Source organism: Eretmochelys imbricata, chromosome 2 (assembly GCF_965152235.1).
Source record: "Eretmochelys imbricata isolate rEreImb1 chromosome 2, rEreImb1.hap1, whole genome shotgun sequence".
Classification (NCBI taxonomy): domain Eukaryota; kingdom Metazoa; phylum Chordata; order Testudines; family Cheloniidae; genus Eretmochelys; species Eretmochelys imbricata.
In genome coordinates, this window is record NC_135573.1 from 44,386,295 (window position 1) to 44,402,941 (window position 16,647).

The following is a 16,647-nucleotide window of genomic DNA, read 5'->3' on the forward strand; positions in this document are numbered from 1 at the left end:
ATATGTGCATATGATCCCATGTACTGTACATACATACTGTATTTGGATGTGCAATTGCACAAACATTCTCTGGGTTTAACTATATCTCAAATATTCAAATATTTTCAGTTTAAATGTGCACTCGTGGCTCCTTATCAATTAAGGATATTAAATGAAAAATAAGTTAATGAAATATTGTAGTGGAGATTTTAAATATACAGAAGTTATGAAATTTATTCATAGTGCCAGCAGCAGATTCATAGATTCTAAGGTCAGAAGGGAACCACTGTGATCATCTACTCTGACCTCCTGTACAGTACATAGACCTTTCCCAGAATAAAAGATGTAATTAAGCTACATTGAACATGGACAGTAAAGTGTAAAAGAAACTTAACAGCATATTAAGTGAGCTACCTATGTTCAAAGAAGCCAGTTATTGTTGGCATGGGAATTGTAAACAGAAAAGGCATATAGTGGTCTCCACAGAGGTAAATAAATCAGCATCAAATCAAGATTGAATGTCCTTCTAAAAAAGAATACATTCTAATTCAACCACAAGTTACTGAACTTGCTGCAGGATTTACTAGGGGAAATTCTATGGTCTGTGCAGTACAGGAGGGCAGATTAGATAATCACAATGGTTCCTTCTGATCTTAGAATCTCTGAGTTTTAAAACCTTGATTTTCTGTGTGCAGGAGACTGAAGTAGAGGTTCATGTACAGGAGTGGTAGCACTGGATTATGAATTGACTGAACTGTGTATTTAGTTTTGTAATTTTAAATAACTGGTGGGGTGCTCAGAGCCTGAGTGTGGGTGCTCTTTATTGTTTTATGTCAAAACAAAGCAAATACATTTGAAAAGACCTAGCACTATTGGCACTATGCCAATAATAAAAACAAAACAAAATAGTAACAGGCGTAACTGTGACAGATTCCTAATTTCTGTTGCCAGAATATCAACTAACATGCCAGTGAAATAGGCTTTTTGATCAGGTTGACCTGTCTGGGGAGAAATGGAGGAGGTTGTATTTATAGTTCTATCCAGTTTGTATAATAAACACAACAGATACATACCTGCCACCACCAGAAAGCTATAAATAAGGATGTAAGCAAAGAAAAATATGGATGACTTTGAACTACATTGGACACCAAGAACTGTGTAAAAAATAGGGATGATCCCTCGTAAACAGGCAGAGTTGGCAAGTAGGCGAGCACTGCTTAGACATCTAGGTGCAAGGTACCTTACGGCTAGAATAAAGTACAAAGCACTGACCCATCTAATTCACGAAGAGGCCACGTGTTCCACAGGGCTCGGAACAGGCACCTGCCAAGCGTGCGAGCGCAGGTGCTGCCCCCTTGGTGGGGAGCCCGCTCCTGCCCTGGAGGCGCGTGTTCAACGGCAGGGCCCCGAGAGGCCGGACAGGGGGGCTGGGTTCCCCAACGGGACCCAGAAGCCCGCAGCTCCCGCCTAGCTCTGCGGCTGGGCCGCGGACGCTGGAGCCCGCCACCGCTAGGCTGCCCTCGCAGGCCGGGGTGGGGCGGCTGGGCTCGCCCGCGGCGGCAGGGGGAGGCTGTTCCAGTGGCTGGGTGGGGGCGGCGCGGGAGGCCCTGGCCCGAGAAGTCCGCCCAGCGACGGCAGGAGGAGGCGGAGCTCGCCCGCTCAGCCCAGGAGGTACCGAGCCGCTGCTGACGTTGTTAGGGCGCTCCGGCCCAGCCGCAGCCCTTGTCACTGCGCTTCCCCCAGGGCTGTCACCTCACCCGACGGTCTCGGACTAGCGAGTGCGGCTGCCGTTAGCGGATCATCGCACGGGCGTGGCCCGCGTCCTCGGTGGCCCGCCCTCTTCCACCTTTGCCTTCTCTTCATTGGTCGAGCAGAACTCTCTTTTCCGCGATTGGTCCAGGTGCGCCGCCAATCTAGGCGAAGTGACGTTCCCCGGCTCTCTGCTCGGGGCGGCCATTTTGGTTGCGGGCGGGAGAGGCCCTGGGCGAAATGGTGCCAGTTAGGGGGTGGTGCGTGGAGTGCCCGGAACGGATCGGGGCTAGGCTGCCTCGGGGGTGCAGCGAGCCCACAGCCTGCACTTGTGTCACCCTAGCCCCGCGGCCTGTCCCTGTACACTCGCACCCCGCCTTCACCGTAACTCCCTCTGGTCGGGGCAGGCAGGGCGGCTCAGCGCTGGAGGCAGCAGGTGTGGGCAGTGCCCTGTGCGGAGCCGTCCCTTCTGGTCCCGGCTCCTCCCCGCCGGGCTCTGGAGCTGGCGACGGGGGCCTTTGAGGGCTGCAGCAGTGGCTGATGCTTACAACGAATTAGCTGCCTCTCTGCCAACGAGCCCCTTTGAGGAGTCACTTCACTTCCCCAAAGCGTGCTAGGCCCTACGGGGCAGGAGGGGTTTGTTCCCAAAAGACGCTCCTTGGCAGACGCTGGGGTTGGCATGATTGCGTTTGATCTCGAATCAGCCCAGTTTACCCTCCTAGGAGGACGTGGTTTGTGCCTACGTGGAGCTCTCAGAGATATAACACCGCCCCAGGTCAGTATTTTAAACATGAACACAAGGAAGATGAAGAACAAGGCTCGCTTTGGCAACTGATCATTCTGCTGGGAGTTATTTCTGGGAAATGGCCATTGTTCCCTTCTGTCCTTGTTCCTTACCAAATAGTGAATTCTCTTAGCATTTTGATTTATTAATGTGAGCCTGCTCAGTCGAAACAAGGCCACTCAAAATTGGACTTTAAATAGTCTTAAATGACTATTTCGTTGCTGAAAACAGAAAACTTCAAAAATTTAAAGTGCTTTAAGGGTATAGTGCTTTGAGACAGATTGTTTTTATTTAAATGGAGAATACTACTGAACCTGGTAATATATCTCCCAGTGAAAGTAAGTTTGTTTATTTTCATGGAGTTCAATATTAAATACTACTTACTATCCACGAACTGCTTGTGATAGGAGCAGCCCAGGTGTCAAATCATGAATTCATTTATCACGTTTAATTTATTGTTTTTTAGCTGCTCCACAGCTCTGGTTGCAAAACTGATGGTGGCAAATTGTAACTTGAAGCCAGATATATATCTTTATACAAAATCCTGAGTGAGTTTAGTGCTTATTGAAAATAAGGGACTAATAACATTAACTTGAGCTAGGATTGGGGCATGCATCATGCAAATTCCCAAATACTCCTCTGACAAATTATTTATATTCTGAACTGAAGCTCTTCGTCTTTCATTCTGGAGCTTCTCAAGCACAACATGCCAGATCGTTAGCTTTGTGATATGGAGGAGAAAGAGTGAATCAAAGTAATTGTTGATCCAAAGTAATTGTTGACACCCCTCACCCCCCAAGTTTACATTGAATTGTGGTTAAAATCTTCCCTCTTCCCCAGAAAAGGAATTAGGAAGTTTTTTGGTTGTTTGTCTGGGATATCTTTTCATATTAACCACTCAAAAATATTTTACTGTGCAACAGAAGTTCCTAATTACAGAGAATACGCTTTTTATAATAGGATATCTTGCAGTGCCTTTATGAACTTTCCTTGAAGTTAGGATGGTGAATGTTTCAAAGAGTGTTTCTAGGGAAAGTCTGATTATAATGGCGAGTACCATAGTGGACAGCCCTGGTTCCCTATTCTATCACAGATAAAATATCTGAATGAGTCATATAAAGAAAGTGGTGTGCAAATAGTGTAGGTCTCACCCACGCTGGCTATCTCTACTTCCCTTGCCCCCCAAAATCCTCAAGTAACCAACACAACAACAAAAACCAACATACATACACCATAGTACATACGTACTTCTGAGAAACAAGATTGTGTTTTCTGCTGTGAAACTACAGAAATGTATATGTTCTGGCACAATCCCTGTCGAAAATGTTTTGGGTATTCTCTTGTAAATAATGTTTCATTTGCTAACTGGTTCCCTATTTTTACTAACTAAAAAAAAATGAAAAGAATTATATGAAGGATACACGACCGATCATTTTTTAAAATAAAAAGTGCTTTTTAGTGCTATGGATACCTTCATTTCAAATGAAGTCTGCATTGATTAAATATTAAAATGATCAATGCTTTAAATTAATATAAAAAACTTTTCAGGAGATTATTACAAAGATTAACTTTTTTAATGTTTTAATACCTCCACACTTTATCAATCACAGACACTGAAACTATTTTCACATCACCATACTTATGATCTCATATATCATTGCAGTATTGTGCACTAACTGTATAAACAGCGTGGAAATGTTGGTAGAGAAGATGAAGAAACACAGTTCATGTTATTGCTCTTTAATATGCAGTTTTGGTGTTGAAATATTCTTTGACATGTGAATGAGTGAGTAGTTATTTTTCTAATGCTGAAGATGAGACAGAAACCCAGTCTAAGGAATGAAATTAAATGTCATTTGCCATTCATAAAGGAACTTTGTTTCATGTAATGACAAACCTAGGTGGTCTGTGGCAAAGGCTGAAAGAAGAAGAAAAAGCCCTAGCATGTGTTTTCTTAGGAAGGACACACATGAATGCAGCCTTAGTATCCTAAAATTGTCTGCAACTGCCTATGATTAGAGATACATTTTTACTCTTTCAGTTTGAATTATGTTTGCAGGTCATGAGAAAATGTCATGGCACCCCAGGTGCTTTTGTTACACTAGCTGCATGTAGCCCTACCACTATAATTCAGAGGATTGGCTAAACATTTACCCCAGGCGTTCTTAAAATGGAGGATGCTAATTTCTTTGTGTTACATTTCTTCTGGATTTCCTTAAGCAATAGGTTTAGCAATCAACTTTAGTATTATTTTGCTTGATTTCACCTAGCTAACCATCTATTCCAGTTGTACTACGCAACTTTATTTTGCATAGCTTATATATCCCAGGACACTTTGCAGAGCTAAATGCAGAACAGTATGTGAATAAATTATTATTTATTTGAGTGTCAAAACTGTGCTTGGTGCTATACAAAACAAAGAAGACGTGATCCCTGCTGTATTGTGCTTGCAATCTCAAACATAGAACAGTGATAGTATTATTAATTCATCACCATGCAGTGTCTAAGTCCAATAAAAGAGGTAAAGAGGAATAAGGACGCATAGTCGGAAAAGAAGTGATAACATTAAATTAGAAAATAGATGAAGAGCTGGCAAATTGAATAGATACAGTAAGATTGTTCCAGATGGCAGAAGCTACATCAGAGAAAGTTCTTGCACCAGAAGTGAAAAGTTTGAGAGAAGGGACAGATTAAAGGTGGATGCTAGATAAATATAGAGAATGGCAGTGGGAAGAGGAGGTCCATAAGGTAGACCAGAAAGGACAATATCTTAAACAAGGAAGACATTGTTATTCATATAGGCCAATTTGTTATCTGCTGTAGGGAGTGCTGTCTGTGGGTTAGTGTCTTCTAACTAATGGGCAAAATCCTGGTGTAATTCCATTCGAATCTATTTAAAAAAAATCTTTTACATTCTGAATTATACAAACATTGCTCTGTTAGTTCAATTTTTAATATAGTGGGAATACTGATCAGATGGAAAGTGTAAAATATTTCCAAGTTTCAATCATTATTTTCTCTCGGGTTGTGCTATTTGGTATAAATAAGGAAAAAAAGATAACTGGGCCCATGATAATTGCTTCTCATAGTTAACTTCCTGTATTGATTAGTCCCATTGACTTCACTCTGTCTCCACTACAATTTCAAGTGATTTTGTTATTCTTCACTTCCTGTTTTAAATGCTGTTTGTTTTTAAACCGCCGCTGCATTTCTGTGTTCAGTATACCACATGTCTACAGCTCTGTTCAAATCTCACCTTAAAGTGCAGCTCTACTCTGAGAGGTGACTATGTAACAATGGTACCTACTTAGAAAACAGCGTTGTTTCTTTCTTGCGATATGTATGACAGAAATTGGAAATCATATGCCCAGTATGCCCAACAGGCATATTTAATTTTCTGACTTTTGAAATCTCAACTTTAACATTAAATTCATAATAGGTTGAATTGCTACTGCCACCTGTCATTAAGGTTGCCTGACTCTTTCCATTGGCAAAACCCTGTTTTCAGTTGCTTATAACTTTGCTAAACTTTACCTGTTTGGACTGAAATTTTCCATGTGTGATGTCTACTTCAGGCTGATTATTATTTTTTTTTTGTAAGACTTCAACATAAGGTTGAGCCATTTCTGAGAACAAAATTAGAGGAAAATATGCTGCTTTGCCCATGTTAAAAAAATTCTTATATCTGTTGTGATGAGAATCTCTAATGCCTCAGTGCTTTGAACCCCACTGGCAAAGTGTGTCTCTCATTCCCCCTAGTGGCTGGTCTACATAGAGACTGACAATTTACTACTCCTGTCCGTTACGCTGTCTCAAGAGTTAAAGGTGTGTACTGGATCTAAAAGTTCCAGCCCTGCTGATGACCCATGTGTGTATGAATATGATGCTACCTGATAGAATTTCTGTTTTTGAAGTTTGCTTCTTTAAAAACTTAGGAAATTACATCCAAAAGGCTGCATTAAAAGAACGTTAAGGTTGTAAAGTCAAGCACTCACAAAATTAGGAAATGTGAATTTTGACTAGTTATTCAACTATACTGACTTACACCAAGTGAGGACCTGCCTTCTAGAGAGTGGGTTTTGGTTGTGGTGCTGCGGTTGGACTGAAGTGGGGAAGAGAAGCGGGAGGCATAATCAGGGAGTGAGTAAAGAGAGGGAGATAGAATGGGAAAAGAAGTGGGTGAGGGGAAGGAGAAGGAGGGTAACACACATAATAACCAGGGAGAGTAAGGTTGGGCAGATGGAGGTTTGCATAGTTAAGAGGGGGTGAAATGAAGAGGGTGTCAAGAGCCTATGGCAATTGAGGGGAAAAATAGACCTCTCAAGATTCAGAGTAGAGAGAATTACAAAGTCAGTGAACTGTGAAGCCTCTTCTAGGAGGGTAGGCTTAGAATTTGCTGGCTGTAAGGCCCTGATTTGCTGTCTCTGCCTTCAGTTGCTGCTCTTGGGAGGGGGCCTGAGGGTCTTGGTATATCCATATTCTACCCCATGAACTTGTTATGCCTGTTCATGTGGTTCCCAGTTGAACCGGATGAGAAGGCTGCCAGGCTGGTGATTTCTTTCTAATGCTGCAGAGGCGCATGCCTAGCAGGTCTCCTTACATTGTTTGTGAATGTGTAATGGAAGTTGCTGCTATAATGTGTATGTGCACTCTCCAACTTCTGTTTGATTAAAATCTGAGAGTCAGATCCTTGGCTGGTGTGAATTGGTGTGACTTCAACAGAGCTACTCAGGTTTTCGCCATCTGAGGATCAGGCCCCCAGTTTTAATGTTGTATTCATATGGGGTTTTTTGCATATTCTATTCAAATGTAACTATTATGAACATTATAAACAGATCTTTCTGTAATTTTCAGAGGGAAGAGTGAACACTGCACCCTCTGACTACTGTAATTAACTTACTTGTCACCTATTTATTGAGAAAGATAGGACAAGATGATTTGATATCTAATTAGGAAAGTAATGCAGAAAACCACTAGGCCAGATAGGTATAGGAATATCTGGAAAATCAGCGTGTAGCCATTAGTTAAAGAAGAAAATTTAATTTAAATTGGAAGTAGCTTTTTTTAAGTATTCCATGAGATTAAATAATATTAGTAGCCTCTTAAAGTAACAAAGCATAATAATTTCGTACAAAAGGTCCCAGTGCACTTGCTAATATCCTTTATGGCTTTAATAGAATAGACCTGAAATGATTTACAAAGCAAAGCTGTTGGATGAATTCTTCCAGTTCTACATGTAAAGAGAAACTGTTTGTCTTTCTCTGAGTTTATATATATCCATGGAAATTATGATGTAAATGTGGGTAGAGTACTAAAACATAACCATATATGCAGAACAAAATAATAGTCAAGAATTCAGAGCACTTGCATTCTGCCACTTACTGTACACAGAAAATGTGTATTGTACAGACTGTTAAATTCTATGTCTTGACCATAGAAGGACTTTATAGAATTTTCACCATTTCCCTAAGTAATTTTCAAGGCTAAGGAACAGTATGTTTCTGTACTCCTACAGGAAAGAGCTCAGTGCATCCACAGTCTGCAGCAAATCTATCAGTCTGTTGTCAAAAGCTCAGACACCATCACTGCCATGAAATAGTTGGTAGCTAGAAGAACATTCTGTGTATTGACATACTGGTACAAATGAGCTCACTACTTTGCTTCACAGTTTTTCAAAAAAATTAGACTAACATTTGCATCTTACCTCTTCAGCCACTCCCTGAGCACCTGACTAGTGATTTTCCTCCCCTCCTCCTAAAGGGGGAGGAGGTGGAGCGGGGAGGAGAGGAGGCGGGTTAAGGGTCGGAGCTTGGGGGAAGTGGCGGAGTGGGCGGGCCGATGTTTGAGACCTCCAGCCCCTGGCAAAGTTGGTGCCTGTGCTTGGGAAGCTGCCGCTACTGCTGCGCAAGGTGCTTCTGCTAGCCTACGGCACCTTCAGTCTCCTTGGCTGCTTCATTGCCTGCAGTGCCAGTAGGCTATGCCTGTGTGGGGTAAGGTGGGGGCACCTCCCAACTATAGTAGAGTACCTGTATTAAATTGCTTGTTTAAAATGTATATAATGCCTTCTGTCTGGCAAAAAAACAAATTTCCCTGGAACCTAACCCCCCCCTATTTACATTAATTCTTCTGGGGAAATTGGATTCGCTTAACATCATTTCGCTTAAAGTCACATTTTTCAGGAACTTAACTGCAACTGAGGAGTTACTTTGTATCAATTTTCATTAACACAGCCTGTATGAAAGCCCATCAGAGTAGTAAAGCTAAGGTCTCAGCAAAGGGGTGTGTGTTTGTGTGTGTGGAGGGGTAGCATTACACACTCATAATCCTGCAATAAAATGGAAACAACTGTAATTAAACTCCTACACAAAATTGATATAGCTCTTCTCCGCTCTTCAAGCCTGCTTACAGGGTAATAGGACATAGGGTGTAGTAGTGGTGGAACAAAATGATAGTACTAGGAAGAGAGTAGCCTTTGTTAGATTTCTCATATTGGTATTGTATTTTATCTGTTCATTTATTTGCTCTGATGCAAGCTGGCCTAGATTTATATTATTGAATACCCTGGTATTCTTTGTTTTATGTAGAAACTGTAAGGATATATTTTGGACACTGTATTTTTCCCCCTCTCATAAAACCTTATGGTAATATTGAAGCACATGTTCTCCTGAACATGAATGAGGGAGGCAACCTAGTGACAGAGGATGTGGAAAAAGCTAATGTACTCAATGCTTTTTTTGCCTCTGTTTTCACTAACAAGGTCAGCTCCCAGACTGCTGCGCTGGGCATCACAAAATGGGGAAGAGATGGCCAGCCCTCTGTGGAGATAGAGGTGGTTAGGGACTATTTAGAAAAGCTGGACGTGCACAAGTCCATGGGGCCGGATGAGTTGCATCCGAGAGTGCTGAAGGAATTGGCGGCTGTGATTGCAGAGCCATTGGCCATTATCTTTGAAAACTCGTGGCGAACCGGGGAAGTCCCGGATGACTGGAAAAAGGCTAATGTAGTGCCAATCTTTAAAAAAGGGAAGAAGGAGGATCCTGGGAACTACAGGCTAGTCAGCCTCACCTCAGTCCCTGGAAAAATCATGGAGCAGGTCCTCAAAGAATCAATCTTGAAGTACTTGCATGAGAGGAAAGTGATCAGGAACAGCCAGCATGGATTCACCAAGGGAAGGTCATGCCTGACTAATCTAATCGCCTTTTATGATGAGATTACTGGTTCTGTGGATGAAGGGAAAGCAGTGGATGTATTGTTTCTTGACTTTAGCAAAGCTTTTGACACGGTCTCCCACAGTATTCTTGTCAGCAAGTTAAGGAAGTATGGGCTGGATGAATGTACTATAAGGTGGGTAGAAAGCTGGCTAGATTGTCAGGCTCAACGGGTAGTGATCAATGGCTCCATGTCTAGTTGGCAGCCGGTGTCAAGTGGAGTGCCCCAGGGGTCGGTCCTGGGGCCGGTTTTGTTCAATATCTTCATAAATGATCTGGAGGATGGTGTGGATTGCACTCTCAGCAAATTTGCGGACGATACTAAACTGGGAGGAGTGGTAGATACGCTGGAGGGGAGGGATAGGATACAGAAGGACCTAGACAAATTGGAGGATTGGGCCAAAAGAAATCTGATGAGGTTCAATAAGGGTAAGTGCAGGGTCCTGCACTTAGGACAGAAGAATCCAATGCACCGCTACAGACTAGGGACCGAATGACTAGGCAGCAGTTCTGCGGAAAAGGACCTAGGGGTGACAGTGGACGAGAAGCTGGATATGAGTCAGCAGTGTGCCCTTGTTGCCAAGAAGGCCAATGGCATTTTGGGATGTATAAGTAGGGGCATAGCGAGCAGATCGAGGGACGTGATCGTCCCCCTCTATTTGACATTGGTGAGGCCTCATCTGGAGTACTGTGTCCAGTTTTGGGCCCCACACTACAAGAAGGATGTGGATAAATTGGAGAGAGTCCAGCGAAGGGCAACAAAAATGATTAGGGGTCTAGAACACATGACTTATGAGGAGAGGCTGAGGGAGCTGGGATTGTTTAGTCTGCAGAAGAGAAGAATGAGGGGGGATTTGATAGCTGCTTTTAACTACCTGAAAGGGGGTTCCAAAGAGGATGGCTCTAGACTGTTCTCAATGGTAGCAGATGACAGAACGAGGAGTAATGGTCTCAAGTTGCAGTGGGGGAGGTTTAGATTGGATATTAGGAAAAACTTTTTCACTAAGAGGGTGGTGAAACACTGGAATGCGTTGCCTAGGGAGGTGGTGGAATCTCCTTCCTTGGAAGTTTTTAAGGTCAGGCTTGACAAAGCCCTGGCTGGGATGATTTAACTGGGAATTGGTCCTGCTTCGAGCAGGGGGTTGGACTAGATGACCTTCAGGGGTCCCTTCCAACCCTGATATTCTATGATTCTATGATTCCTTTTGACGCCAGCCAAGGGTGTGAGCTAACTTCTAATGTTTAGAGAAGTGCACCCAGGATGTTAAAGTGGACTATTTTATTTTGGGCTATGGCTTCTGAAAAGATCTTCCTGTCCCTGTAGCACCTCATTAAATGCTCGCATCGTAGAGACTGAAGGTTTCGCTTTCACAAATGTCCCAACTTTCCCATTGCTAACTGGTCTGAGGTCCAGAAATCAAATACAGAACTGCGTATTGGGTTGTGACTAGGGTCCTACCAATTTCATGGCCATGAAAAATGCATCACAGATGGTGAAATCTGGTCTCCCCCCGTGAAATCTGGTATTTTGTGTGCTTTTACCCTATACTATACAGATTTCACAGGGGAAAGCAGTGTTTCTCAAATTGAGAGTCCTGACCAAAAAGGGAGTTGCAGGGGGGTTGCAAGCTTATTTTAGGGGGGGTCACAGCATTGCCACCATTCTGTGTTGCCTTCAGAGCTGGGCAGCCAGAGAGGGGCAGCTGTTGGCCAGGTGCCCAGCTCTGAAGGCAGCGCCCTGCCATCAGCAGCACAGAAGTAAGGGTAGCAATACCATACCATGCCGTCCTTACTTCTGCACTGCTGCTGGCGGCAGTTCTGCCAGCAGCCGCTGCTCTCCAGCTGCCCAGCTCTGAAGGCAGCACAGCCGCCAGCGGCAGCGCAGAAGTAAGAGTAGCAGTAGTGTAACCCCCGCCTATAATAACCTTGTGACCACGCCACAATTCCTTTTTGGGTCAGGATTCCTACAATTACAACAATGTGACATTTCAGGTTTAAATAGCTGAAATCATGAAATTTATGATTTTTTTAAATCCATGACCGTGAAATTGACCAAAATGTACTGTGAATTTGGTAGGACCCTAGTCATGACCCCAGCTATTATGCCTACAGAGTATTCTAATATATTTTAATTATTATAGCATTGACTGAAATGTTGGTGGAAGTTGTATATATATAACGGGGAAGGTTTCAGAGTAACAGCCGTGTTAGTCTGTATTGTTTCATATTCTCTGTGTATATATAAAGTCTGCTGCAGTTTCCACGGTATGCATCCGATGAAGTGAGCTGTAGCTCACGAAAGCTCATGCTCAAATAAATTGGTTAGTCTCTAAGGTGCCACAAGTACTCCTTTTCTTATAACGGGGAAGGTAATACATGGTCATGGTTTTAAAAACAGAGTTAGACAGACCTTAATCCAGTTAGGAGATAGTCATGTTATACCAAATTTAGCTAAAATTTTCCTAGCTACATCTCGAAAACTTTGAAGTCCTGTCTCTCTGATCCATGGCACGAGGCAGTCCCCAGAGGGTGTACAGCTAAGATAGGTGACTCCTATGCTGCACCTCCCACTTTTTGACCTATTCAAAAATATCAGAAATACCTAGCATGACAGTTCAAACTAACAATGGTAAAGTTTAGCAATGTCTAGACCAATAGGCCGATAGTAAGTGCATGCACAGCTGCAATGCAGGATATAAGCAAAAAGCCTCCAGAATGCCACCTTTTGCTACTGTTGGTTTTGAGCAAATGCAGTTGAAATTTTGCAGCACAAAATAGTGAAAACATGCAGCACTAAAGTGAGGCCAGGGCTTTTGTTGTTATAAAGTAAGCAGGTTGCTACTTTTTCTGCTAGTTACCAGCATTTGTATCTTCAGTGGACCATTGGTCCATGCAAAGGATTTGGTCCAATTTTGATATGTAACTTTAATTGAATTATTCTGGGATTATGACTGGAGCTTTGAGTGGAGGACCTAAGATCAGCTGAACGTTTTAATTTTACATCTGGGAGGAGAATCCAGTAGAATTACATCTTCGTTTCTCATAGCCAAAATTAAAGAAAAATTTACAGAAGAATGTTGGATTAGGATATGTATGTTCATTTTGTCTTCTGATCTCCATTTGAGAACATTAAGGGTATGTCTACACAGCAGCTAGACGCTTGTGGCTGGCCTGTGCCAGCCTACTCGAGCTCTTGGGGCTTGGGTTGTTTCATTGCTGAGTAGACTTCCGGGTTTGGGCTGGAGCCTGAGCTCTGGGATCCTGCGAGATGGACTCTGCCTAGTTGCTGTTTTGACATACCCTAACAGGTTGTGGTGTTTTTAATCAGTTTTTTTTAAAAAAATCCAAATTAAAACTATTTGTGCACTTATTATTTCTTTTACTCTGTCTAAAATATTTGTATAAGCTAATTCACTTTCCTGAATAACAAATACAACATGAGGCGCAACAAAGGAGCATGAAACTTTTTTTCATTCATAAATCAGTTTATTTAATATTTATTGAGTTGTGGTAGTTTCAAAGAGAGGGGAAAAATATTCATTCTGAACATAGGCTGGAAAGGTTACCTTTTAAATCCTTTCAAAGACTAGTTTTCAGAATGGAACTAATAATTCAGTTTTGCTGAAGTGTTACAGTTATCTCCATGTTAATAACAAGAATTAATAACAAGAATTTTAGTTATAAGCTAGGGACGCATCAACTAGAAGTAACGGAGGAGGAAAAGGACCTTGGAGTATTGGTTGATCATAGGATGACTATGAGCTGCCAATGTGATATGGCTGTGAAAAAAGCTAATGTCGTCTTGGGATGCATCAGGAGAGGTATTTCCAGTAGGGATAAGGAGGTTTTAGTACCGTTATATAAGGCACTGGTGAGACCTCACCTGGAGTACTGTGTGCAGTTCTGGTCTCCCATGTTTAAGAAGGATGAATTCAAACTGGAACAGGTACAGAGAAGGGCTACTAGGATGATCCGAGGAATGGAAAACTTGTCTTATGAAAGGAGACTCAGGGAGCTTGGCTTGTTTAGCCTAACTAAAAGAAGGCTGAGGGGAGATATGATTGCTCTCTATAAATATATCAGAGGGATAAATACCAGAGAGGGAGAGGAATTATTTAAACTCAGTACCAATGTGGACACAAGAACAAATGGATATAAACTGGCCACTAGGAAATTTAGATTAGAAATTAGACGAAGGTTTCTAACCATCAGAGGAGTGAAGTTTTGGAATAGCCTTCCGAGGGAAGTAGTGGGGGCAAAAGATCTATCTTGCTTTAAGATTAAACTCGATAAGTTTATGGAGGAGATGGTATGATGGGATAACATGGTTTTGGTAATTAAATATTCATGGTAAATAGGCCCAATGGCCTGTGATGGGTTTTAGATGGGGTAAGATCCAAGTTACCTGGGAAAGAATTTTCTGTAGTATCTGGCTGATGAATCTTGCCCATATGCTCAGGGTTTAGCTGATCGCCATATTTGGGGTCGGGAAGGAATTTTCCTCCAGGGCAGATTGGAAGAGGCCCTGGAGGTTTTTCGCCTTCCTCTGTAGCATGGGGCACGGGTCACTTGCTGGAGGATTCTCTGCTCCTTGAGGTCTTTAAACTACAATTTGAGGACTTCAATAGCACAGATATAGGTGTGAGGTTTTTTTTGTAGGAGTGGTGGGTGAAATTCTGTGGCCTGCGTTGTGCAGGAGGTCGGACTAGATGATCATAATGGTCCCTTCTGACCTAAATATCTATGAATCTATGAATCTATGTGTATTGAAATATTATTTGCTTCTGTCATTTGTAATTTGCTTTCAGCCTTTACCCGTTTTTTTTCTAGGTACAAAGTGAGACAGTGGTTAAAGAATATCAAAATAGGAAAGGTTGGTCACCAGTTTTATTGATCATTATGACCTTGGTGGTGATGTGACATTGCATCATACTGTGGTGATAGGATTTGCCAAAGAAACAAATTTGTCTGACTTCTAGCTTTTGAGTAGTGGCCTTATTTATTTTGGTATTTTCTCCAGGTCTCCCAGCCTCCAATTTATGGTGGGCTGCCAGGGTGGGAAGGTCCAGTTACTGAGATTCTCACTTCTCCTTCCACTATCCCGGACAATCGCTATCTTAAAATGAAGTTAAGATTGAGAATACGTACCAGTAATTCAGGATCAGTTTGTTAAAGGGAAATTGTAACTATCCCCAAATCAAACATTCTAAATGCAGGAAATTCAGAATGAAGCTTACACTTAAATCCGAACATTTTAAAGTTTGCACCCAAGCAAACTAAACTTTGACCTGTTGGGACCCCAGCGTGGGAAAAATTGGGAGGGAGAGGGGAAATGGGCTGCACTTCCCTAAGCCGGGGAAAGGGAGAAGTCAGGGTTATCCTTGGCTTTTAGCAGAGTAGGGAGAGTTGTGCTGCCCCTTAGTTAATACTTGAGCAGAGCAAAATAACATTTTTGATACCATGGAGTGAGATACCAGTGAAACAACATAATTCTCTATTAAATACATGAATTGTAAAATCTTAAGTTATTATAACTAGAGTGCTCAGAAGAATGTAGTTAATTTTGAAATTTGAGGTGTACGACCCTATAGCATGGTAGTTTTAATTTAAATGATCCCCAGTTCATCAAAGGAAATGAGACGTGAAGGCGTGGATGTGAAGGATCAAAGAGGGAATGAAAGTGCCTATATTCAACCATACTGCAGACTGTTTGCTGTTGATATCTTGAATCACTGAGGCAGAAGAAATAATTGATTCTAGTCATTCCTCTTGACTCAATAAGCTTTTAACTTGCACAGTAAAAGGTGCATGCTTTATTTTCATGTTGTATAAGAGTGACAAATGCCTTTGCTCTCCTTATCTACCCTCAAATCACAATCAACATGGTACAGCTTCTGTGTTTGCTTTTAATGCTACTTATATATATCAAATACCGTATATAATAGGTCACATTATTTAAAAAAAAGTTAGCATTAAATATCACATGTACTCATATATATCATACAATTTTTCTTTCAGAGAGAACCCCCCACCAGTTCTTCATTTTTGTGTTGTGTGATGATGAAAACCATATATAATATTATCAGATTTTATATATTTTAATGGAAAACAATAGAATTTAAGGTAAATTTAAAATAAAGATCTTGAAAATGAGTAATATTAATATGTTAGCCATGTTGTCTTCATTCATTGGCATTCTTTCCATCTTCCAGTTCTGAGAGATGCTTCTGATCTGTATTCAAGTAGATAATTGCCCCTCTAGAGCAGGTATAAAAACAGTGTTTTGTTTGTAGTTTGTACATCGACAAGGCTAACTGCCACACAATGGGAGGCATTAAAACCCTCTGCAGTATGTTTACCTGAGAGGGTTTTCTTCTTTTAGTGTCAGAAGGGTAGAGACTCTTTTTTGATTGCAGACATTCAGTATTTTTAAGTGAATATAGTATATTACATTGAACAGAAGTCTGAATTTTTAAGCTATGGGACAGCTTGTACTGAGAGCCCCAGCAGACCATATACTGAGAGCCCAGTAAGAGAAAGAATGTTGCTGTTGCTTTCTCTATTATATCAGACTTAGGCCCACATGCAGCAAAGCATTTAGATACATACTTAACTTGGGTAATGCTACTAACTCCAGCGGGACTACTGACATGCTTAAATTAAACACATGTTGAAGTTCTTTGCTGGATCTGGGGTATGTGTCTGACAATAACAAGCACTGGAACTTTATTCATGTAAGCTCAAATTCAAATGTTTATGCATATAAATGAGATGGGGTAGAATCCTCCTTTGTGTGATTGCAGAGTCCATATGTTTTGTGGGGCTTTGTGAGAAGAGATACAGAAACCCAGGTAGACTTCCCCTCTTCCACATGGAACCAAAGTCTATGATTACTTATATGCAAATGCCATGTAAGTAACATATTTT

At 41.7% G+C, this 16,647-nt stretch overlaps 1 protein-coding gene across 2 annotated transcripts in view; it reads left to right on the forward strand.

The window, feature by feature from the left end:
* The first annotated feature begins 1,816 nt into the window (after positions 1–1,816).
* TRIQK (triple QxxK/R motif containing) overlaps positions 1,817–16,647 on the forward strand; it is an 83,184-nt gene continuing 68,353 nt past the window's right edge. The window contains exon 1 of one of the 2 annotated variants that reach the window (XM_077810019.1): positions 1,817–2,503. The gene's annotated coding sequence lies outside the window, so the exon portion shown is untranslated. The remainder of the gene's footprint in view (positions 2,504–16,647) is intronic. The other variant, XM_077810021.1, reaches the window with a different exon arrangement.